The sequence below is a fragment of the Vespa mandarinia genome, chromosome 9 (genome assembly GCF_050613455.1).
Source record: "Vespa mandarinia isolate Hongniang chromosome 9, ASM5061345v1, whole genome shotgun sequence".
NCBI classification, from domain to species: Eukaryota; Metazoa; Arthropoda; class Insecta; order Hymenoptera; family Vespidae; genus Vespa; species Vespa mandarinia.
The window spans coordinates 1598504-1625298 of NC_140818.1; the positions used below are offsets into that span (position 1 = coordinate 1598504).

Below are 26795 nucleotides of genomic sequence, written 5' to 3' on the forward strand. Positions count from 1 at the left end.
TTTCCTATATATACATACACACACATATGTATATATAATAGATACATATGTGTTCAAAGAGTCACTACACACACATATATATATGTATGTATGTATGTATGTATGTATGTATGTATGTATGTACGTATGTATGTATATATAGATATAAAAATGTGTACACATAGGATCTCGTATTTTATGCGCTCGTAAGTTTTTAGAATGTATTAGAAACGATCGAGGCTTGGCCTCTCGATACTCCTCGAATGTATTCGAAAAGTGTATATACACGTGTGTTATGCACATATACGTCAAAGGACGATCTATCGGGACTTGGATAAAGAGAGATAAAGAAAAAGAGAGAGAGAGAGAGAGAGAGAGAGAGAGAGAGAAAGAGTAGAAAAAGATGAGCGAGAAAAGGAAGGGAGTTTTCGGCTGGTATCGCGTTTAAAATTCCGCCTGCTTGACCCGCAATAGATTGGACGCGGCAAGGCATGGAATACATATCAATTTCGTGCCCTGCCTTAGCTCTCTTTTCTTGTCCCATGGGAAAAGTAGTTGCATTTTCCTTTACCTACTTACTCGAACGGTTCAACGTTCTTTTTCTAGAATCTCCTCCCTTTCCTTCGTAACACCGGTCATCTTCTAGAAAACGTCACGCGCTGCGAGATTCGCGATCGGTCACTTGGATTTTCTTCGTGAATTATTAACCACTCTTGATATTGTATCTCGAATAAAGTATCACGTCGAATGTCTTTGATTAATGATCGAATTTTCTTTTCTCTCTTTTTCTTTTCTCTTTCTTCTTTTCTTTCTTCTTTTTTTTTCTATAGAAGGTTGATGTCTTGTCGTCTGATGATTGGAATATTAATAATGTAATAGCCTATATATTATCTCTCACTCTCTCTTTCTCTCTCTCTCTCTCTCTCTCTCTCCATATATATATATATATATATATATATATATATATGGTTATTACAAGATGACAAATTAGTTGTACGATAATTTTCATTATTTCTGAACTTTATAATATTTGTTCTCATTCAATGTAATTTAATTTCTTTATGCAAAAAAAAAAAGAAAGAAATTCGGTACTAATTTTAACGACTTGCGAAAATCACATTGATTATAATTATATGTGAAACGTATAGAGAGATGTACGTACGTCTGACCTGTTTTTGACCTGATCATGATTATTATTTTTTTCCTTATAGCCCGTAACTTTGAACGGATTGATCGCGACACGTCGATTCTTCTCGGAACTTTCGACATCCGTCGATCGCCAACGCGATCGTGACTTTTGAAGAACGGTGATTGTGTGTGTCGACATAGAGAACTGGTCGCTCTCCTCGCGTCATTCATCAAAATCGTTTGGTAGAAAAGCAACAACGCCTGTAATTGCTCGAAAGTGCCAACGGTTTTATTTCTCCTTCGTTGTATCTCGTTGATCGGACGACTTAAATTAGAAATCCCGTCAGAGATCAGTCGCATTAGTCTCTTGTCTTTATTCAACTCACGTTATATCCGAGATGTTGGATCGTTGAACAAAAAAAAGATCGAGCGTTAGCTTTTACTTTTTTGATTTTCTTTATCATTGACAGAGAACGCTTAATCGAATTTGCAATTAACGTGGCACTTATCACATGGGTACATAATATCTATTAATTTTTTTTTGAAACTAACATCTAACACAAGTCATTTATATTCTTTTTCTCTTTGCTTTTTTTTTTTAAACACAAAATTTTTCACCAGAGAGTAAGAGATCGCATTTAAATGGACATGTCGAGTTTCGATATCTTTATAAATTTCGAGATAGGAACTTGCTCCGTCATGGTTCTTGCTAACGAGTTTGAGTAGAATGGAATACTTTTAGAGGTTTCTTTCCTCTTTTCTTTTCTTTCTTTCCTTTCTTTTTCTTTTTTTTTTTATTTTTCTTATTTTCTCTTTTCTTTACTTTTCCTTTTTTCTTTCTTCTTCTTTCTTCTTTCTTCTTTCTTTTTTCATTTCTTCTCTTGTAAGCGTACACAAGCACCGACATGTTCGAGAGCAAGTTGTGAGCTCGTAAGGAGAATCACGAGTAATACACTGACAAAGGCCTTTTTAAATTGTAATGAGCTGCCAAAGAGTGAATTATGTGCCGTCCAAGTGCCATCGAGTCCTCACCGAGCCCCATCCTATAAAACCCTACATATATACGTAGATAGATGCACACACACATATATATATATATATACATATAAATATACATATATATATGTGTGTGTATGTGTGTACACGTATCTGGCCTCCCCGTGGCCGCCCAGCCACCCCACGTCATGAATATATTTACATTGATCGTCCGTCTCGGCATTTTTCATTTGCCACGTCGTTGTGTCAGTCGGCCAAGTGCGCCTACTATCCCCTGGACACTTTATTTACATCGCGAGATGGGACGTGCTCGTTTCTTCAAACTTCGTGGACCACTGCCCCGTAACTTTTTCATTGAACAAGAAAGAAAGAGAGAAAAAGAGAGAGAAGGAGAGAGAGAGAGAGAGAGAGAGTGGGAGAGAGAGAAAAAAAGATTCGCTCTCTCTCAAATATTCGTCACGTAAAATCCCCTAGAGAAGGATAAAAAAAAATGATATATAGATATATCGTAGAAAAGATTGACTGCTCGTTCGTTCGTCAGATATGAAGAAAAAAAAATTTTGTTCGAGGTCCTATCCGGAATGACCAATCTACTGCGTAGTATTCCATTATGAAGCACGTTCATATATTATAATATGAACTGTTATTCGCGGTCGTACGATTTCAGAGCTAAAAGATCGAGCTGTGATTTACTAAATGTCACGATCCATCGCTTAAGAGGCGTATAGTGTTATATGCGCGTATATACTGCAGAAATAAAGAAAGGAAGAAAGAGAAACAGAAAGAGAAAGAGAGAGAGAGAGAGAGAGAGAGAGAGAGAGAGGGAGAGAGAGAAGACGGTGATTACTGTTATATAATTGGCGTTCTGGTACACGGAAAGTAAGAGAGAGAAAGAGAGAAAAAGAGAAAATAAGAGAGAGAGAGAGAGAGAGAGAGAGAGCGTTTCTTTTTGTTCATGCGAAACTTTAGATGAACGAAGAGGATACGCATACTCTGAATTCCAATATCCTTGCTTATAATATACAGAAAGCAATTTAGCTTGGCTATTGAAGTGAAATTTTCAGAAGTTCGCCTCTGGTAGTTTACGTGCCTGCGAACCGGTCATCTATTACCATGGCTATTCTACGACGATATCCAACTGCTCTACGATATACATCCGTGCCAATTAAATGTTTTTCATTATATGGAATCCGTCTCAGGAGTCGGTCTCTTTCTATCTTTCCCTATTGGGAGGCTCTCCTTTATTTCGAACGAAATAAAAAGGGTACGAACTCTCGCTCGTAAAACGTTGTCGATTACGTTCCTCTATCGATATTACCAGGTAGCAGCCCTTATTACGAGCTCGTCGCATTCGCGCTTCGCGGCCTTCAAGTGAATCGATTTGCCGATCGATTTCGATATCGATCTCTCTCGATCGATCGACCGATATCGAAATCGATCGTCTCGTCTGTCGTGTTCGAACGAATAGGCTCGATTGGTAATCGAAATCTCTTATCCTACGATGAAAGAACACTATACTCTTATTAATTTAGTAATTTTCAATATAAATCGCGTGTTATTTTATTCCTATTTTCTTATCCTTTAAGATATAGACATCGGCATAAATACACACTCACACATACACAGATTTACTGTTCCATAGTAACGAGTAGTAATCTTTAAGTATACCGTCAATTCGGGGATCTTTAAGCACCGTTATAGAAAAGGGGAGGACGAAGGAGGAGAGATGGGTTCATTCAATGCAGGCCACTCTCGATATTGACTAGAAAAACATCGATTAGGAAAGAATGAGAGCAGGTAGCCGACAATACCCTTGAAATTCGAATTCCACGAGCTGTCTCTCTCAGTAAAGGTGGCTCGTATAGACAAAAATCGGGAACGAGGCAAATCTTTTTCTCTTTCTCTCTCTCTCTCTCTCTCTCTCTTTCTTTCTTCTTCTTCTTTCTTTTCTTCTTTCACGTCGAAGAGACTACCAGGATACCATGATGGTGATGGTAGTGAAAGGAACTACGTGGTTACGAACGGTGACAGGGTTGAAACGTAACATCTGCGCCTCCATCTGCAGCGCTCGATCGGGAAGAGGCAGCTGAAAGTTGAAGGAGGAGGAGAAGGAAAGAGCCCCGAGGCCGAGGAAGACGTCGAACTTTGGCCCAGGTCTCACCGGTACGTATAATAAATCATTAAAAAGGCGTAGCCCGAAGTGACACACTCGCCACGGTGTTCTCAATAAACTCTGTTGAACGCAGGCGCGCGCACGCTCTCACAAGAACTCACATATACAATTTAGACTGTAAATTATAAGGAAAGGAACGTAACGTAGAGGGTTGATCAGCGTAACCACCATCACCACCCTCGAGCCCTTTGTTTCGCGTTACCGAAAAGCCAGTATACGGCCAGTAAAGAAGCACAACTCGTTCGACCAATGAGGACGTCGAAAGGAGTCCGTGGTTGTACTCGCTACGAGGGGTGGCTCGCGAGAGCACCCTCCATTAAAAAAGGGTCGACTTTGCTTGGTGCGCGCCTTTTATGGACCTTATACACGAGTCCTGTTTGTTCTAATATGAAACCAATGCTAATGACGATATATCACAGAACATTACCACCCTCTCCAGCTTGTCCTTCTCCCTCTCCTACGTTCGACCGTTCAATCGGTCTCTTTCTCTTTCTATCCTTTTCTTTTTTTCTGTCCTTTCTCTCATTTCAACCTACGTCCCTGTCAAGCAAGAAACATCACTATGAATCACAAGCTAGATGCTAATGTAACGATTTATCTTGCCCCGACTTTATTAAGACTTACTTTTTCTCACCGTACGCCAAGGGATCGCGCCTTTCTTCTTTCCTCTCTTTCTCTCTGTCTTCTTATAGTCGGAACTTTCTGGTTTATATAGAAAGAGGAAGAGAAAGATCGATGTCGTGCGGTCGATCGAACACCTATGGGCACTGTCGGACGAAGTCTGACAAATTCCTGCGACGGATTACACGCTCGTAAATCATCGTCCAGTTCGTACCAAACGAAAGAGAGTGAGAGAGGATAAGAGAGAGAGAGAGAGAAAGAGAGAGAAAGAGAGAGAGATAAAGAAACGATCACATCTCCCGTCGATCCCTTCTTTCTTCAACACGTTGCATCGACGCTATTTCATTCTCTCTCGATTATTCACGATAATGAACAGAAAATTATTCGAATGATTGACATAGTCGATTTTCAAAGTAGAAAGATCTTTTTTTCCACAGTAAATAGCAAATGGATCGTTTTATTTTCGAAGATATATAAAACCATCGCATTTATTGTTTTACTTTAATAAAATTTCTATTTATTGTTCTCGCTATAAATTCATTTAAAAGAAAAATTTAATATCATTAATCGCTATTACCTGATCATAGTAAATTTTCACGGAAGCATTTTTTTATTTCTTTCTTACTCCCCTTCTCTCCCTTCCTCTTCTCCCCAACTTCTCTCCTCTTCAACTCCCCTATTCCTCTTTTCCCTAATCTTTCAAACTACCGCCACGAGAACATCTTCAGTCTCGTGGCATTTTCCAGAAGGATTTAGAAGCCTGAGTTAAGATGGACGAGCGAAGAAGCTACGGTTGAAATCGAGCGCAAAGAGGTAAATCGTCACAGGAGCCATATGTTGGTCATCATAGCCGAAGCCTGAAACACTTGTCGAAGGCGTAGGGAAAGTGCCGCGAGAGAACAAAAATAACTGGCGTGCTCGGTGCCATATGGACGCGGCCGCAAGCCAGAATATGTCGTTTCGATAAATCGGGCGCGGGCTGCTACGCGGAGATTTGTCACGCGTGCGGAAATAGAAACGTGTGGGATTAGCGATGGGAACGATACACTCGCGCGTATCATTACGTTACTTCGAAAAATAAATTATTTTTATTAAATAACAGTCAATCATTGTCGAAGAATATTTTGTATTTTTAAAACAACTATTGCCCATGAAATAATTAAACCAAATTTATCGACGTGTTCACCGTAAAAAAAAATGTTCGATATAATAGTGCAAATAATTTGATCATTCCCATCACTATCTAAGAGAGAGAGAGAGAGAGTAAGTGCAAGAGAATTTTCCTTTCGTCTCTCTCTCTCTCTCTCTCTCTCTCTCTCTTTCTCTCTCTCTCGCTCTTCCTCTTTCTTATTCTATGGAACGCGTACATCGAACTAGACTCGCTTGGTGGGCCTCGTCGACGTCGCCGGCGTCGACGTAAACACGAAGGCGCCGCGGCGCTTTACGACGCCTCGGGGTCCCGAGGCGTGTTTAACTTATCCCGAGACTTTCTGGCATAAGCCATTTTCACTGGCGGCACCTAACGACGACACGCGCGTCAACCCGAGCCGTCTTATACACACTGTACAACGACGACGTCTTCCGTAAACCGACGTCTTCTCTTCTTCTTCTTCTTCTTCTTCTGCTTCTTCTTCTTCTTCTTCTTCTTCTTCTTCTTCTTCTATTTCATTTTTTTTTCTTTTTTTTCCTCTTCTATCTATCTCTTCGAATTCGCAAGCTCAATGAAATTCATTTCTTTCTTACATCGAAATTGTTACACCACAGAATCGAACTTCTTGAAAATTTTATTCGTCTTAATAAGAGATAATTTATGATTAGATCATCGATAATAGATATATTTTAATTAAGCACGTTAAGACTTTTATTTAATTATACGTAGATTTTTCAATTTCATCCATCGGTATATCCTATCACAGATATATTTATCTACGTAATGGGAGCTTTAAAGAGCTTTCATTCACGATCAATGATCTCGAGTTTCACGATCGATTAGCGCGAGTTTGATATCGTTTAGAAATGCGGGGGCGGTATTCGCTCTTTCGAATATGCTCTTCTGTTTGGTACGGATTTACGTTTACGGCCACTTCATCGGGGCGCGAAACGAGATTCGAAAACGAATCGGCAATACCGATTCTAGTAATGACCACGTTTTATTGGTTCCTCGGGTAATAAATGAAAACGTGCGTGGCACGCGTCTATAACACCTCATTTCTTGTATTATCCAACCAACATGATATTCGTATAATCGAAATATGATATTTTATTTTCGTTACAGTAAAGAGAATTTCTTTTTAAAAGATATCTCGAAGTAAGTATTGAAAGGTAAAAATTGTAAGATTAATTACACCTAAGAAAATTATTTTTAATTATAGCTAAGAGAAAGAAAAGGAAAGACAGACAGAGAAAGAGAGAAAGAGAGAAAGAAAGAGAGAGAGAGAGAGAAAGGAGAGAATGTAGAAGAGAATGGACGTTGAAAGGATCGAAGGCAAAATAGTTCATTGTCTCGACCAAACTTTTTTGTTTTTTTTTTTTTTTTTTTTTCTACATTCGACTCGCTTCTAGAGAAGGACAGAAAGGGTGAAAAAGACGGCTAACCGAGGCGATGATGAATTACTATCATTTATAGTATCTCCTTTAGAAGCAGGCGAGACAATTAGAAGCAACATCGATACAATGATACGGCGATATACGCGAACGACCGGTTGAAAAGCACGCGCTCTGGAACTCCTTTGAAACAACAATACGCATTCGCACGGCTCACCACGTAGCATAGCCTCGAGTTAATTAACGTCGGGCTTCGAGCGACACGTGAGCGATGACGACGATCCGACCGGACGATGCCGCCTTCGAAAGTAACAACGTAAATTCTTCTGACCATTCTTAAAACTTGATTATTTTAATATCTAGTCATGATCAATAAGGATTAGTTTGAACTTCTCTTTTTTTGTGATATATATATATATATATATATATATATATATATATATATAATTGTTCATTTATTATTTTGTTAATGTGTATTAATTTTTTTAATATTTATTATTTTATTATTTATTTTTTAATATATATCTAATATATATTTAAAATTATTACAGTAAACCCCTGTTATAATCATTATAATTTCTCAACTTGTCCCATAGCATCTACCATCTATCTATCTATCTATCTATCTATCTATCTATCTATCTATCTATCTATCTATCTATCTCAGTCTCTGAATCAGGAAAAGACGAAACGATAGGACCCATAGACGGTACTGGCAATTCACGAGATTAGGATTAAATATTGATGGCGTCGGCTGATACAGATTAATGTGCATTCGTGGCCTTCTCGATCTCCGCTTCGACCTGGCTCAGCGTTATTTGTCTATGTTCGCGTCCGATTTGGAATGGGTTTCATCCTGTAAAGAAGAAGAAGAAGAAGAAGAAGAAGAAAAAAAAGAAAAAGAAGATGAGAAAGAAAAGAGACAGGAGATACCCTTTTTGCCCTTCCTTCTTGATTTCCTTCGGATTCGAGGACAAAGACAGGGAATTCTGATTACCACCTTGAAAGTTGCACGGATTGTCGAGTCTTCTTATCTCCTCCGTTTCTCTCTTTATCTCTCATTCCACCTCATCCTTTCTCTTTTCCTCTTACCCATCCCTCGATCTTATTTCTCCTTCCATCATCGCCGTTATGATGAACGGTGTCGTTTCTAAGGGAGAAGAATTTATTTCGAGATACGACGGAATCCTGAGGGAATCTATTAGCGTTTCACGAATGGACGTGGGCTTTATTTACTTTTTGCGATAACGTCGAATTATACCGTCGAAAAGGTGCTGAACGTTCGATGACATAACGGCGAATGAAGATGAAGAAAATTTATCATGTCGAGCAAGATATATATATATATATATATATATATATATATATGAACAACTTAAAAAAGGTATAAGAAAAAAAAAAGAAATAAAAATACTCTGTTGCGATTTAGTTAATTATTTATATAAAATAAAAAAGGAAGAAAGAAAAAGACGTACCCAAGCTTTGTATAACTAATTACGGGAATTAAGTTAACGAGGTCTCGCTGATAATAGCATAAAAAATTCGTTGAAAAAAATCGTAGAAAATACGATAATTTTTTTTTTCTTTTTTTATGCAATAAGACTACGAACCTGTAATAGCAACCGATCGAAGGCAACCAAAGGCAAAATGATCTTAGCCGATCGTTCGGTAACGGGATGCGAAGTTGAACCGATTAAAGAGTGCTGCGTAACGAGTGTTTCGTCCGATCGTCGGCGTAATTAATGGCGGCGACCGCGGTCGGGACAGCCCGCGCCATGTAATAATCGGTAATTACTCACGGTAATTAAATAATGCGTTTATCGCGGTACGATCGACCGGTTGGGTGGCCCGAATCGCGGCACACTCTCTTCTGCCCGGTGCATCGAGAACTGGCCATATCTTCTGGGCGACACGTTCCGAAGAACGAGACGATAAATTACTTCGAGTTTACTCCCGCCTCGAAGTGTACCAAGCGAGTTGATCTACATACATATGTAGGTATCTACCTACCTATATATATATATATATATATATATATATATATATATGTATATGTATGTATTTACGTTCGAACGTGTACGTAATGAAAATCAATCAGAAAATTGTGGTAGTGATATTTCTTTCATTATTTTTTTCTTTTCTTTTTTTTCTTTTCTTTTTTTCTTTTATTGAAACATGAAAGCGTTCGTTGTTTTAACTATAATCAAATTAAATTTAATTTAATATAATAACATGAAATATTTCGCTTGAGAAGTTTGTTGGAGATTAAATTTAAATGTAATCGACTTACAATTAATGTCGACTTAGGTGTTTTTCGTTTAACGACTGGACATAATGTTCGAGGATAGTATGTCGGTATTTGCATCTGTCGTATGAAACAAAGCGTTACACGAATGAAGTAAAAAAAAAAAAGGGAAAGAGAATGAAGAGAGCTCATTCGTTGGTACAAACAGCGGTACAATAAGGTAGACTCCGTTTGACCGCAGAAGAGAGAGAAAGAAAGAAAAGGAGAGAAAGAGAAAGAGAGAAAGAGAGAAGGTTATGCGGTCTCACGGGGGTCTTGGTGAGATTAATGTGTCGCCTCCTATCACCGATGATTGACAGTACTGTGACCACGACAAAGCGCCGACGCGTAACCTTCCTTTTCTTTTCTTTCCCGCTTTACGTTTGTTTCGTTTCCTTTGAGTCATTCGGTTATATAAAAATTATTGCATGACACCAAGCATAAATTCGCAATGGAAAAGAAGAAAAAGAAAAAAATTTAAGCAAATTGTGACAATAAAAAGAAAAATGAAAAAAAAAAATCCTACTATTTGATGAAAAATATTAATATATATTTTTTCTTTTTTTTTTTTTCTTATTTTCGAAGTGACGATCGATCACTTACACATATCTCGTACGTACTATATACATATACATATATACTGTATATATATATAAGTTATAGAAAATATTTCCACGGGTTAAGAATCTCTTTCCTGGTCACGATCCCGCGGGTATTCGACGATTAGATGGGCGGTCTTGTTGTAATTAGATGAAGCTTTAATTGCAAAGGCACCGGGGCACCTTCCAAGTTCAACTCCCAAGTAGTCTCACGTAAACGAGAAAAGCTCGGTTCTGTCTCCGAGGTGCAATTCTCCGCATATTTACATCTCCCAAGAGATACGTAGAGGGCTTCGAAAGGATATAAGGCTGGAAAAGGGACGACTCGCCAAGGATATAGAGTGGTGGTGATGGTGCGGATAGTGGGGGAAGGGTTCGAGGAGGGGGTTGGATAGCTTTAGCAAGGGTGTAGATGCCCGAAGAGGTGCCGAGCCAACCCCTTTTCTACGCTTTTACCGTTCCCCTTGGCCGTCTTAAAAGAAAGGGTTAATTAAAAACAACAAAAGCTATCCGCGCCATTAGCGCCCGTTTGTATGCGCCGCGTTAGCATTATGTCCGGGCCCTTTCACGAGCGCTTACAGAGTCTCGACTCCACGACCTTAACGAGTTCGATGTTACTACTACGTTGGAGTTAAAGGATTCTCGTGCTACCGACTTTAATCCATCGTACGATGTTGTCTTGTCAAGCTGATTCTGTTCAGACACCGAAACAAAGAGCTTTTCATAATACATTTGCCTGTTAATCGTTCATTCATTTTTTTTTCTTTTCCCTTTTTCCTTTTTTTCCTCTTTTGTTCATTTTTTCTTTCTTTCTTTTTACTATTAATTTTGTTCTCAATAAGACCACAAGGTTGCTGGATTTCATTTTCGAATTTGTAACGTAACGATTCCAAGGAAAATGGATAATATTAAACTCACCATATGCTAAAAACTCGAACGTAACAATCCCAACGGTTATGGATTTCTTTGGAGTCATCATATTTTATTTTTCCTTTTTTTTGTCTTTTTTCTTCTTTTATCGTGAGATGGCAATTTTATAAAAGCTTCGCCGAAATGGACAGAGCGAGAAAGAGAGAGAGAGAGAGAGAGAGAGAGAGAGAGAGAGAGAGAGAGAGAGTGAGAGGGGAGGTCAGCTACGGAGAAAGTATACGCGCGGAAGCGCTCTGTCACGAGTCATTTGCATTTTATCGTCTCCGAACAAGCTAATTGGACCGGAGACTATATTATACCAGCAATTTGGTGATCCAAGATAGGTAGTATCCATTCAGTCGGCTAGATTCGCCTTTTCCTTTCAATTCATTTTATTATCTTTTTAATTTTCTTTTTTTAAATTTTACTCCTTCCTTTCTTTCCTCTTTTCGTTCTTCTTTTCGACAGTCAAAGCATATTATTTAAATTAACCGCAACATTTCTACAACATCGTATATCTAATTATATTAACTCCCGCAAATTATGGATTCTTGAACTTTCGTCCAAGGAATCGAAAGCAGGATATGCCGTGACTGTCCTACCAGTTCGTTCACGAAGACGGATCGTTTTGTCAGATTTCGCGATCTCGTTTGCAACGTCTGGATAAGATAGGAAAAAGCTGTAAGAACTACTAAACCGGTTGACCTCAAAGTTTTGTGTTTTTTCGAGTGACAGATTAGTTTAATCTGAATACATAATAATAATATCATTGACCGTAGAATATAATATTTAAATCCATACGAAAGAGTTTTTATGTTTATGACTCTCAAAATCATTGATTAAAAAAATATTAAATATTTATTTTCATCAGGAACACATTTCAAAGTTTGTTTGGAACGATTAAAATAGGACACTCAATATATATATATATATATATATATATATATATATATATATATTATATATATAAGATATATATACGTATATATATATATATATATATATATATATATATATATATATATACATATATATATCGTACCGTTGCCGAGCGAAGAAATGGTCGATCTCCTCGGATATTTATTCGTATCCTCATCTTTCCTTTTCGTCCTCGTCCTCGTTGACTCGTCCCGTGGCTGGCGCCTTATTCTAACTGGAGTTATCTCCCCCGCAAATATATATTAATGCGAGTGATATATCAGCTCTCAGCCGAGAGGGACAAAACCTTAAATATTGGATAAGTTGGTCCGCGGTTGGTCCGTCGGGACGAAATCTCAGTGATGGATGACCCACCGCTGACTGTCATAACAACTTCGGTCCACTCCTCCTCGATACACGAATATCCATATTATCGAGAGAAGATTGAGAGCTTTTTCGTGAAAAGCAACCGGTATAACGGTTAGTTTTTATTTCGGTAAAATCATCGTCATCGTGAAAAATAATCGAATTTTGTTTGCCTTTTATTTCTCGTTCTTCTTAAAAAAAGAGAAAAAAAAAGAGAGAGAAAGGAAAAACAGCTTAAGATATATATTCGAATCGGTGTGTTCTTATTTGGAATTCTACTTGAGATCAGCGATCTTAATTCACCCTCGATACATATTCGCCGTGGTACTCGTTATTGGATTCCTCCTGATAATTTTGCCTTAAATCATCTCTCACAATGCCGGAGGACGAAGTCGGATTGGAAAGGGGCCTCTAATTTCGTGCCCGGTCTCGACGGGGTCGTGGATTATGCAGGGACGCAGGCAAAGGGTTGATCCTCGAGGGATGCGTGCGTCGACGTGACACTACTTGGCCCCTCTTAATAGAATACCGTCTTCTCGTAAACTGATACACCAACAGCAACAACTAGACACGAAGCTAACGATCTCAAACGTGTTCTCAACTGAAAACGAAATATGTATGTATTCATTTATGTATGTACGTATATACGTATATACGTATGAATGTATATGCCCTTCGACCGCCGATCGTATCTCTCTACACAATGAGTATTAATTTGCAAATATTTCGCGCGTATATCAGAAGTGATGTTGGCGTCATTCGCCTGCTGTCAAGATCGAAAAAAATGGAAGGATTGCGAGCGAGCGAGCGAACGAACGACGTGCGTGTTTTTCCGCTATTTATAAAAATCCACGGTCTCTTTCTCTCTTTCTCTCTTTCTCTCTCTCTTTCTCTCCTTCTCTCTCTCCTTCTCTTTCTCGTGTCGGTCGGACTCGACATTGTCGGCTATTAGTATCAGCCTGGACTTTGTTTACTCGATTCACTACGTTTATTATCGCTAATCATTACATCGAAAGACCGCGAGACTGTCAATCTGTCATCCTGACTGTCGATAACGCTCGCACGTGTTTGGATTACGTCCGTGACCACCAGATTCGCATGTACTTCGCACATACGTACATACATACATATATACATATATGGATGCATCGTTCGTCATCATTGAAAAGCACTAAAAAAGTTATTTACTCCCACGAAGTATAACATGATATATATCTATAAAAAAAAAATAAAGAAAAAAGAAAAACATTATATCTATGTGAATGAAGTTATCGAACATCATTTTGTATTTCCTTTTTATATAAAGAAAAAAAATGTTTACTTTTAACTTTTATTTTTTTTAATATCCTCCTATATATATATATATATATAATAAATTCATATTTTACAGCAATAACTATTAATTTAATATAATTCCAATACCATAGACATGATTTTAACATTTGAGAATCAAATGAAATTTCGCAATCGGCGAAATATATATATATATATATATATATATATAAAGAAAAAACGAGACTTATATTAGTACTTGTACTAGTACTTGTACTAGATTTATAATACGAGTACTTATACTATATTAGATCTTTAATTATTTATAACGAATCTTTATCGTCGACGTCATTCGTGGCCATGGAAAAGTCTAGGACGAAAACTTATTTCGAGCTGGTTGCGTCGGTGCCTCGTCGAAAGCTAAAGGGGTATCTCGTTTTCTGTCAGACGGTCCGGGTTGCGAGAGAAAAAGATTCGGTGCACGAGAAGAAGCATTCGTGGAAATGATAAGAACACGGTCGATGTCACGAGAAAGAGGTTATCATTGAACTGGCAACCGGCCTATGACATCGATCAGTCTGTGTCACTCGATGAACTCGGTATCGTTCAACATTAATTATTATTGCCTCCTCGACACTTTTCGCATCGCACGTTCAAAACATTATAAGTACATACATATGAATATAAGTACGTGTAAATTACATATATATTTAGTTATATTCGTTAGTCGTATTCGTCCGATAACGACGATAATCCTAGCACTCTTCTTTTTCTTCTTCTTCTTCTTCTTCTTCTTCTTCTTCTTCTTCTCTGTTGCCACGAGGCAAAGATTTCCCTTCGTAGAAACATTTGTCACATTCATCGTTTATATTATCATATCAGCGAAATATGTACTTTTCTCGTATATCGGTTTCGTCGTTATGATTGATATCTAATTTACGAATTAAAAATTACTTATTATAAATAATAAAACGGATTCGATTAAAAAGTCAAAGTCATTTAAAATGACGATGACGACAACGACGACGACAAGGACCAATTAATTTTTAATGAACTTCGTGCACGTCTCGAAAGCAAAGACTGACGCGTATCAAGATGCTTTTCGAAGAGCACGAAACCGTCCTAGTTCGTAACAGCTAATATAACATGCTATTCGATCGCATGCCTAAAGTTTTATGGTGTAAACAGAGAGCATCGCCCGAGACCCCGTCGCTTCGAGGATAAACTTGCCTTGACAGAATGCAGGTCCCCTAGGAAATACTCTGACCAGGAGAATCTAGCACGTTGTCGACACGAATCCCTTTCCTTGAAAAGTGAGAAAAGAAGAAAGAAAAAAAAAAGAAAAAAGAAAAGGAAAAAAGAAGAAGAAGAAAAGACAAGATAAAAAGAGAGAAGAAAAAAAATGCGTAGCCGGAGATCAATTTTCTTTCGACAATGAAAATTTCCAGAAATCGCGTTCCGGTGGTCCAGAGTAAGTAACTTTAGGGAAATAAGACACGTGGCCACTTATGAGAGAGAAAAGACAAAAGACGAGAGAGAGAGAGAGAGAGAGAGAGAAAAATCTTCTTTATAAACTTTAAAAGCCTTTGGATATAACAAATCTCTCAGAGGTAGCTCACGGCAAACTAGCGAACGATCGATTAACTTCCATTCATTATCAGAGACAGCCGATTAATTATCCAGTTTTCGGAAGCGAAGTGTAAACCGTTTAACCATTGAACATAAATTACCCGTTAGAATCTAGACATATGTGTCGTTCTATGTAAAGTGTACGTTTCTACTACGTATAATACTTTCTCCCAATACAATTCCACTTCACTCGTGATATATATACATATGTATATATATATATATACATCGTATATGTTTAAATGATCGTAACTTTCGATTTTCATTGCAAAAAAAGGAAAGCATATTAGGTAAGGGTGATAAAATCGTTGTCGAATAGAAGCGGTATACATACATACCTATAAAAACACACACACACATACACACAAATATATATATATGTATATTTATAAATATATTTATATATATGTATATATTCGCTTATGTAAATATACATATACACATATATGCAAGTAGAACGGTCATGACTTATGAATGGAAGCAGTGTGCGGTCACGTCAATGCGTGAAGCGTGCGTGAGGTTAGTTACGCACCGTTTGCCGGCCCCAGGGGTGTTCACTGCCGAGTAACTTACACCGGAGCAAACAGCGTTCCGAGGGTGCTATCGCAACACGCTTCTCGTGTTACTACGAAAACGAGAGAAAGAAACGTATAGATAGAAACCGAGAAAGGGTCTCGGATATCAAGGAAAAGAGAGAACGTGATAAAGTGAAAAACGTTCGTAAGAATAAGGGGAACCAAATGAAAAATAAGAGAATCTCTGACATGGGCTAAAGCTTAAAACCCCCTTTCCTTCACGCGTCTACTCGACTTTTCGAGATGACAAAAACAAGAGACGCAGCAGCAATCCTCGTCGTCGTCATCATCGTCGTCTGAGTTGTCGTGGACCAACTCGGACAGAGGATTGCTTGTGTTCACGATATCTCAGTTCTCAGTGACGTCGAGACGAGTCGAGTCGAGTCGAGTCGAAGATGATACGAACTGTGTTAGTCAGTCTTCATTGTCTTCGTTCTAAAGACCGAGTTACTAATCCATCATTAGACAAAGGAATTCGCCTGAAAAGACAATGACATTGTTCTGTATATTTTTTCTTTTCCCTTTACTTAGTTTCTTTTCTTTCTTTTCTACTTTTATTTTTTTTTTTTTTTTATTTCGCCTGATACTCTTTAAAACAGATCGAAGTTTTCAACGATAATCGTCCAACTATAAAATACTGCTAGAGTTAGGTCTACTGTATCGTCTTACGCCTATGAGCGGCTTAACATTTCGTTTAAGACGTTCATAAAGAGACCGTTCAGCGCATCGTTCTTGATCACGATTAATTCAATATTACTTTTACATACTCACTTCGTTCTACTTCTATTATTACTACCGATTAAAGTACTTACTTATTTTCTATAAGGTAAAAAAAAATCATTTCTATCGATTGTTTCATATTAAATTAATAACTCGATTTTGTTTGTTGGTACATTTACTCTCGAAGAGTTACGAGTTAATAATCGATTCTCGAAGGACTCAACCCTTAATCCACATCAGCAAATCTTTTCAACGAGTAAGAGAGAGAGAGAGAGAGAAAGAGAAAGAGAAAGAGAGAAAGAGAGAGAGAGAGAGAGAGAGAGAGAGAGAGAGAGGAAGAGCATATGAGCTAATTATCTAGAGTTCTGGATCCAATTTGTGAGCGAGCGCTCGGATTTACCGACGTGCGATGCGCGTACGAACTGCATCACGCGACTTTACGCAGCATGTGCTGCCGAGAGATAAGAGAAATTATCGTTAAAAACGTGCCAGCACGTCCGTTCCCTAATGACGACCCTCGTTCTTTTTTCCTTTTTCGTCCTTTCATTCGAAGGTCAGTATAAGCCGTTTCACTTAAGTTTTTATTACAGTTAGACTTTACCCAAGACCTTTATTCCCATCTTAGACTTTGAAGTTAATTTAATTTCTTTAAATCGTGTTTACTATATAGATTATATGTATACTATGATTATAATCAAGTTCATTAAGATATAACATTTGAACTTAACTTAAACGCGCAACTTGTCAGATCCTAAATTATTCGTGAGTATATGGTAAGTAAGTACGTATTACTACTATTTCGAAATTTAAATTCACAATGTATAGGTCAAATGCTAATTTATCTGTTGAGAAGTTGCAAATATGATCATTATCATCATTATTATCATTTGCATGATTCGTAGAAATCGATTTCGATAAAAGTACGAAAACACTAATAGGATAACTTTGAGACGGTTACGCGTTAATATAAGTTTTTCTAACATGTGGGAAAAAGAAAAAGAAAAAACGAAGGAAAAAAAAGGAAGAAGAAAAAAAAAAAGAAAAAAAAATTAACCAGAAAGAAAATTTACCGAGAGGGATTATATATTGAAAGATTTCTGGAAAGATACATAATAATAATTGACGGGAGCAGATCGATCGAATTCAACTCAGGTTTCTTCCCTCATTATGAAAAATAAAAGTTGCCTCTCTCGGCCCGTAATCCACTGCGTAATCCGAAATGCAGCACGCGTAGGTGCACCAACGGCGAATTACTTTAGTTCGCAAGTTGGACCGATAATCACAGTGAAGGTGAACACTTCACGACCTTCTCGTCTCTTTCCTTCTTCCTTCGCTTATTTTCCACCCCGTTCTCTCTCTCTCTCTCTTTCGACGAGCATAAAAACGAGCGTTCCATAATTGATTTTGTTCTTCGAAAGTTGGAATGCACTCCGACAACGTACGTCGGATACGGCCCCGGTGGTAATGCGAAACTTGCTGTGAAAAGCCTCGGTTCGCGTACTGGAGTGGGTCTCGAACCCGTTAAAAGTTTGTAACGATCCCTCGCGGAAATTCCCGATCGCTTCGCTCGTACCTCTACAGCACCCTTCGAACTTTGTACCTGCCTTTCTCGTCGTTTCTCCACACGAGAAAGGGAGAAGGACGGTACAGCGAGGAAAGAGGATATAGGGGTTGAATGGTATACCTAAGGAAAAGAAAATGTAAGAGACTCCTTTCATACGTAGTTTTTCGACTTCACATGAAATCATTATCGAAAATCTATATTAGAATATATAGTTGTATATATATATATATAAAGATTTTAAATATATTTTTATATTAGAAAGAGTTATAAACTTTAAAGATAATATAAAAACATCGTTTTTAAAATTTAACAACGATAAGTTACCGTTCTAAAAATATCAAACAAAGAGAGAGAATGAGAAATAGAGAGAGAGAGAGAGAGAGAGAGAGAGAGAGAGCGAGAGAGAGAGAGAGACATTGAATTTAACAACGATCATTAGGCGGACACTAAATTCGATGAGTTTACGAGGATCCGTCGATGACGTATGGCGACGGAGCTGGCAATTATCGTTGAATATCCGTGGCAACGAGCGTACACGGCCGTCATTGGTATTACCATAAACGGCGTAAACGCGTTGTTTCAAGTGGACGCTAATGATAGTGCCGTAATATCATCCCTTCCAAGCGGCACCCTCTATCACTCTCTGTCTATCTTTCTCTCTCTCTCTCTCTCTCCATCTTTCTCTCTCTCTCTCTCTCTCTCTCTCTCTCTTTTCCCCCTCTCTTTCTATTCTCATCTCTCTCACTCCCATCCTATGAAATCGGCCTAAAATGGTAAATTATCGAGCCGAGCAGAACATGAGAAAGAGAGAGAAAAAAAAATATGTATATATATAGAAAGAGAGAAAGAGAGAAAGAGAAAGAGAAAGAGAAAAAGAGAGAGAGAGAGAGAGAGACAGAGAGAGACGAGATGGTTAAGAGTGACTCTCTCGTTCGATGGGACTTAAGTAGCAAGAGTCGGACTAGGTCCACCTTCCATAAATCATTCTAATAACCGTCCGATTTCACCTGTGAACACGATATATATATATATGTATATATATATATATTATATATATATATATATATATATATATATATATGTATAAAATATACGGAAAAGTAATATATATAATGTACGAAGAAATAATATATATATATAGATACATACATAGATAGACAGATATATATATATATAATATATATATATATAATATATATATATATAATATATATATATATAATATATATATATATAATATATATATATATATATATATATATTATGCGTAAAGCTCGCATATATACATATATATGTACATATATTTGCTCGTGCGAAAGCCGATGCATTATTCAAGGGCGAACTCGGAGACTGGGTGCAACAACGTGGGTAGCTTTGCATAAGCGCTGACGAGAAAGCACGCTTGATTTTGACCGCTACGTGCCTATATATGTATGTACCTAGGATCGTTCTCGCTTCACATTTGAACCCTTTTGTTCGCATTCTCTCTTCTTTCTACAATCAGTATTCATCGATAAATGTTGAAAATAAGTATGTTGCGATTTGAGGGCATTTAAATGATTTGTATCTTAATTTCTTTTTTACATTACGAATTTTCATTAGCAGTGAATCAAATGGATTGAATGATCTAAGCAACGAACATATAATTAAAATGAGATAATTTGTAAAACCATTCGTTATTATTATACATGGTACAAATATTTCATGTTCATAAAACCCATTGTTAACGATTTTCATTTTTCAAAAGGATGTTTTAGCAAAGGATCAGCTGAAATACAACGTTAGGCAAAGATTAGAGACTCGACTTGCGGTCATAGCAAATATGTAGACTTTCTTGACGCGGCCTAATTAGCATTGGATAATTAGCACAGCGACGCACGATTAGCGAGCAAGACAACGCGTCCTACCGGCGGGCATTGTTACTCACCTACCAATAATTTCTTCTTATTTGCATTGACCATGTAGCTGTACATATACGTGCTAATGAAGTTCTTCGCATCCCTCTTGAGATGCTGCGTTAATGTTACACCTGATTTAACGTAGAACGAGTTCTACGAGAAATCTTTACATTTGGAGTGTCTTTTTTAACCTTAGAAATATTGTGAATGAAGAGATTAAATTTCTTAAAAAAAATTTTTTTTTCATTCATAATTATTTTTATAAAAATATTCAAAAATACACGACATTATTTGTTACGACATAATTTAATTCATATTTAAGTAATTCGTATACGATTAGTGTATAATAGATTTCATCTTGAACAAACATAAAATTTCTTCTTTTGTTGTTTCTTTTCTGTTTTCGCTATGGATACGATCTAATTTATTAGAGACATAATCAATGCGACAAATTAATTTCAATACGAAGAACGGTTATTACAAGACCGGCAATGAAAAAATATTCGAGCATCATGGCATCGTTATAAAGGGAGAAAAGGAAAGAAAAGAAACATATAAGAGATGGACAAGAGCGCCTATTGCTTCCGGTTGGTAAGGCATGCGTAATGCACGTGGAACGTTATTCCGCTCGGAGGTATCATGACGGTTATTATCGTTAACATGTAAATGTTGTCGGTCTAATGGTGTCTTAATTGAGTCGACCATTAGACCATCGTGTACCACGCACACGTATCTCACCCGTGCCGAGAGAATATTAAGATATTAGGCTCGTTCGTATAATAAAGGTATTAAAAGGCGAATCGCGTGGCATAGATGCTCCAGGGTGGAAAGGGATCTTTCAGATTCTCAACTTTCACGAAGCTACCGCAACAAAATCTAGAGTAGATCCCAAACGAATTTTTTTCTCTCTCTCTCTCTCTTTCTTTCTATCTCTTTCATTCTTTCTCTTTATCTTGAAAAAAGAAATATAAAACTATAATACAATGTAAATATTTATCATTCGAGTTCGCGCTGAGACGAGAAAACTAATCGCAATAATTACGGCTTTCTTATTTTTTACGTACTTGTAAATGCGTTTAAATTTATCTTCTCACCGACATATGTAGTTATATGTAATTACGAGATGATAGCGAAAATATGATTTATTTATTTAAAATACGCATATGACGACGACGCTCGTAAAAAGGAAAAAATAGTATATATATATATATAAAAATAGTATAGTATATATATATATATATATATATATATATATATATGTACACACATGTATGTATATGTGTGTATATATATATATCATCGTACGAAAATAAGTGGCACCGATAATGTAGTGTCTGTGATTCTTTGATTACTTTAATATCGCGACCTCTGTCGCAACACAAAGTTAAAATATAAAATGACGAGTTTTTCTTCTTCTTTAGTTTTTTCTTTTTTTTTCTTTTCTTTTTCTTCTTTTTTCTTTTTTTTTATCGTCGAGATTATGTCAACAATGTCAGAGAATTTTTTCTCGCGGCGCGGGAGCAATACAAAAGAAAAAAGAAAAGAAAGAAAGATACAGATGCTACTGGATCGAGAATGGAATCGTAAAAGCTGCTGATGTTGCTTGTTGATCTCAGTAATCACACTCGTTAAGTACTTTTCTCCTTTCTAAGAAGCCGACGTTTCTCAAGATTTTCGTTTTTCAAGATACTGATTACATTTCACAGTCATATTATTATTACTGTTGATATTATTATTATTATTACTCTTGTTGTTGTTATTGTTATTATTATTATTATTATTATTATTATTATTATTATTATTATTATTATTATTATTATTATTATTAATATTAATTAATAATTATTGTTATTATCGTTATTTTCTCGTAAAAATACTCATGAATTTTCGTTCATTCTTATATCTATATGCAATATATCTATATGTACATACACATACGAAAACTTGTTGCAATGGTGAACCGTTGTTGCACCTTTGACGTTGCCGACCGTTACGGTAGATTTTCGGCTAATTTGTCCATTGAAGCGTCCAACGTGAGCACGCTTCCTGCGCCGGACAGGAAGCAGAAGTCGATCGAGCATCGACTATGCGATCCGTTAATTATAGTGCCCATGCTCGCTAAACGTTCGTTTATACCGGCTAACGGCAATTTACGGTTCGAGCGAATCTTCTGCACGATATCACGGATACATACAGACAGAGAGAGAGAGAGAGAGAGAGAGGGAGATAGAGATAGATAGATAGAGAGAGAGAGAGAGAGGGACAGAGAGATAGAGATAGATAGATAGAGAGAAAGAGAGAGGAAGAGGGAGAGGGAGATAGAGAGAGAGAGAGAGAGAGAGAGAGGGAGAGAGAGTGTGTGTGTGGTTTATCACGATCATCGTTCATTTTTCGATTATTATTACACTGACCGGCATGAATTTTCCTACGTAAATTAGACTGAATTTGATATGTAAGTTTGGCAATAACGAAACTAGTATGCAAAGAAAATTTACAACGGATTTAAAATAATTTTGTTTCATACAAAGAAGTAGAAATTGATTTATTATTAAACAGATAAGATACGTTATAATAGAAATAAGCTCTGTTCAAGACTTATGAAGCCCGATGATACATACGTTTTAACGATATATCATAAATTGTATTGTATTATGATTACTAATTACCATTAAATTTAATTAAGATAATAAAAATTACGTAGTTATATATTTTTATTTTCGAAAAATGATGAATTCTGAAATAGGAAAAAAATTTCAAGAGCATGACGGAAAGATTATTTTCACGAGAATATTTATTACGTCACGTAAGACTTACGTAATTTACTTACCTATTCATTGTGTTTTGCAATACAATAAGTTTATTGTACACACATCTGGTGTTATATTGGCAAAAACCACAAAAGATACATCTTCGTGGTATAAATTTAAAGTTAATTATGGACATATTGAATGGTACGTAGTCCAGGATGTTTCGATGTCGGCTTCTTTCGTAAGGTCCACTAAACGAATTTCCCAAGTTGAAAGTTATAAATCTTCGTAGGTTTCGGCGTGGATGGACGCATCGAAAAATCGTAGCGAGATCATAACAGAATATCGATCGGTGTTCAGAAAGAAGAAGGTGCAGGATGAGGACGCGTGGAGAACGTAAGAGAACTTAAAGGAAGATAGAAAGATAGAAAGAGATGATTGTGAGAGAAAGGGCCAGGATGGAAAGTGGGCTGAAAAGTGGCCCTTTGAGTAGCGCGCTGCACCATGGACGTCCCGCGGGGGCGGTCGCTTTGACCCGTTAATGGCGTGCCGAGAAGAATGGGAAATGTCACCAGGGGGTGAGCGAAGAGCCACGGAGCTTTACCATCGGCTAGAGTCAACCTCAATTCTTTTTGTTCCAGCCGACGACGAGGACGAGAACGAGAACGAGAACGAGAACGACGGAACAGTCGGAACCACATGGTGCTGTGGATCATTCTCCTTCTCTCTCGTCATTAGTCCTCCCGACGACGTAACCGCATACTTCGCTCTTTTTGAATTCCATCAACTTTCACGCTTCCTCTTTCATTACGACTCCGAGAAAGAAAAAAGAAGGAAAGAAAAAAAAAAGAAAAAGAAAAAAAGAAGGAAAAAGAAAAACATCGTAAACCCATCGATCGCGATTTTAATGTTCACTTTTTATGTATTAAATATTGAAAAACAATTTAACAAGATATTTTTAGATTTTCTTTTTCATTAAAACATCGATGACATTAACGTTGTTTTCAATATTATTGTACATAAACCATTAATTGGATTTGAATCGAGTGATCGATTTAATATCGATACCATACCATATCTCTGATACTTGTGTATATTATGTAAATCGTGAACTATTAAGAAAAAGCAATCGAGATAATAACGCATGAGACAAAAAAAAGAGAAGAAACGGAATTAGAAGATAAAGAGAAGAACACTCGAGATATTCGAATCGATGTCACAAGGCAATGCTTAGTTCTCTTGCATCGATGAACTTGAACTATAAAGATAAGTATGCAAATATCGAGAGAAAGATCGGAGTGCAGTGCATTTAACAAGTATTCCGATATCGACTGCCGAAGAATTATCAAAGTTACACTGGTTACTGGTTACCGAGTAGATAGGTCAGACAGATTGGTAGCTTCACAGTTTATGAGAAGATGGCCCGTGCCACAGAATGTTATGGCCACGAAGATCCCTATCGTTTTCATAGCACGCGCCTCACTACACTGTTACATGGAATCTCCTACTGGCAGAAGGAAAAGAAACGTGTGTGCTCTTCCCTAATAGCACCCAAACTGATCGAACACCGACGGAGGTCCGCCAGATGCTTGTATTTAGCTCCGACAGACCGAAACCCGAATTCCAATTCTTACTTTCATCTTTCTCTTTCGAAACATTTCGATTCGTTCCACCTCAATGTATTTTTTCCTTTATTCTTATGAAAAAAAAAAAAAAATGAAAAAGAAAAACTAATCCTACGTAACATTGTCACATGTGATTAACGATCTTCTTTATTGCGATTAGAAAATTTTTGTCGTCATCATTTAGAGATCTTAGTGAGATAATGAAAAAAAAAAAGAAGAAAAAAAAATAAAGGACATTCATCTTTATAAATCCGATCACTATTTTATCTTATATCTCATTGTTCTAGATCCTAAAATGAAATAGGGAAGATTAGATCGTCCATATGTTATTTCTTGCCTGTCATACAGGAACAATTTCGCGTGGATGATCGTCGCATCAGATAAAACGATCAATTATTATTCTCCCCGTCTCCCTCTCGTTTTATTAAACAAATCCCTTTCTTGGTGAATCTCACGACAAGATCGTCGAATTGGAACTCTATTAGTGGTTCGTAACAGACGACAAGATTTCCCATTCCACTTGACATCGAAAAGTGGTTTGTGTTCCCTCCTTGTAAAGGACAGCATTGTTCAGTATAGATCCAATTTATGAGATCCCTGATCGATCGGATGGCCTTCCGAAGTGACTTGACCATTTTCGAAGGTCGTTCGAGGACAGCTAGCTCACCGGCTAACTGAATCAGATCGATCGATCGATCGTTCGAACGATCGATCGACTTAAGAAGGATGACATATTCGGATAAGTATTATCCGAAGATACTAGCGTTCGCTATGATTTCGGTAAACAAGAGTACAGGAGTTATCTGTAATGGGAAGAAAAAATAAAACTCTGTCCCTTGTCTGCCTCGAAGGTGCTGGCAAATTAAAAGTCGAAAAAGGAAAGAGATCTCGAGGGTGTAGCGGGGTTAAGGGGTGAAAGAGAAGAAGAGGAGAAACAAAGAACCAAAGGGGAGAGGTGGTCCACTCTAAAAGCCAATCAAAGGAATGACAGTCCGTTGCCCGCCTCGTAACCTTCAAAAGGGCTGCCCGAGGGCTGCCGCCGGATTGGCCGCATTCAGCTACTCCATATTGATGAGTGACCGACCGGTCTGTGCTGCTTCTCTCTTTCACTCTCTCTCTCTCTCTCTTTCTCTATTTCTCTCTTTCTCTATTTCTCTCTTTCTCTCTTTCTCTTTTTCTCTTTCTGGCTTCGAAACAATTGCCCTGCCTTCGATCGAGGATGTATCAATGATCGGTGAAATTTCAATAATAAGCCAATTCGTTTGGTACCTTTTACTGTGCCAAGAAAAATCTTATAAATGTGTATTTATGTGTAGATATGTGTATAAGAACGAAAAAAACAAAGGAAAAGAGAAAAGGAGAGAGAGAGAGAGAGAGAGAGAGAGAAAGAGAAACAGAAAGAGAGATGGCGCATAATTTACAAGACGTATTATGTCGTCTCGTTACGCCTGGAGCCGTTGATCGAATTAGGTTCGACGAATGATCGTTCTCTCGCGCCACTAAGAGAGAAAGAAGACTATGCCTATCGTTTTAAAGAAGGCATAATGCCGGCCGACACGCTTTATTACATCGGCGATCATCGAAAGCACGTCATTATACGCGCCGATCTATACTCCTCGCTCGTTTTGTCAGGCTCGAACACACTGATATACCAGCTGTCTCTGTTCTTCTCTATCTCTCTTTCTCTCTTTTTTTCTTTCTCTATTCCTTTCTATCTTTATCTTTCTTAAAGTTTAATGTCTTTCACGGGAAATTCGATAAATGTTTCGCAATGTTTCCAGTTATCGTGGTATATAACGTATGATAGGAACACATTACCTTCTTTGTCGGTCATCGAAACGATCCCGCTTATGACGGAAACGGTTTTATTTCAGCTCGTACGGAATACGTCGGTTCAGATATATCAACGTCGTCGTTTCAACATCGACGTTAAGTCTAAGAGAAAAATGCAACGAGCTAGAAAAAGTTCTTCGGTTAGGATCGGTAGTTTCAAAATTAGCTTCGAAAAGAGGAGAGTCAAAGAAGCGTAGGAAAAGAGAGTGTATGTATGTATGTGTGTGTGTATGTAAGAGAGAGAGAGAGAGAGAAAGGAGTTAAAAAGGTCTATGGTTCGAATAAAATCTTCTCTTGAGTAGATTTAGTCGATCCAAGTCGCGTTGACACACTACCGTCGTTGTTCGCGAATGACGAGAGAGAGAGAGAGAGAGAGAGAGAGAGAGAGAGAGAAAGAGAGAAAGAGAGGAGAGAA

At 37.4% G+C, this 26795-nt stretch overlaps 1 protein-coding gene and 1 long non-coding RNA gene across 4 annotated transcripts in view; one reads left to right on the forward strand and one right to left on the reverse strand.

The window, feature by feature from the left end:
- Positions 1–26795, forward strand: part of LOC118446412 (uncharacterized) — a 210357-nt gene that overhangs the window by 78235 nt on the left and 105327 nt on the right. The gene's annotated exons all lie outside the window — the stretch shown is intronic.
- Positions 8004–13115, reverse strand: LOC118446413 (uncharacterized). 3 transcript variants are annotated; one of them, XR_014982600.1, is made up of 4 exons: positions 12276–13115; positions 11243–11735; positions 8375–8591; positions 8004–8297 (listed from the first exon to the last, which is right to left on the reverse strand). It is a non-coding gene; the product is annotated as an uncharacterized LOC118446413 (long non-coding RNA). The 3 variants fall into 3 exon arrangements; XR_014982599.1 differs by adding an exon at positions 11836–11892 and having other exon boundaries at positions 8004–8591; XR_014982598.1 differs by having other exon boundaries at positions 8004–8591.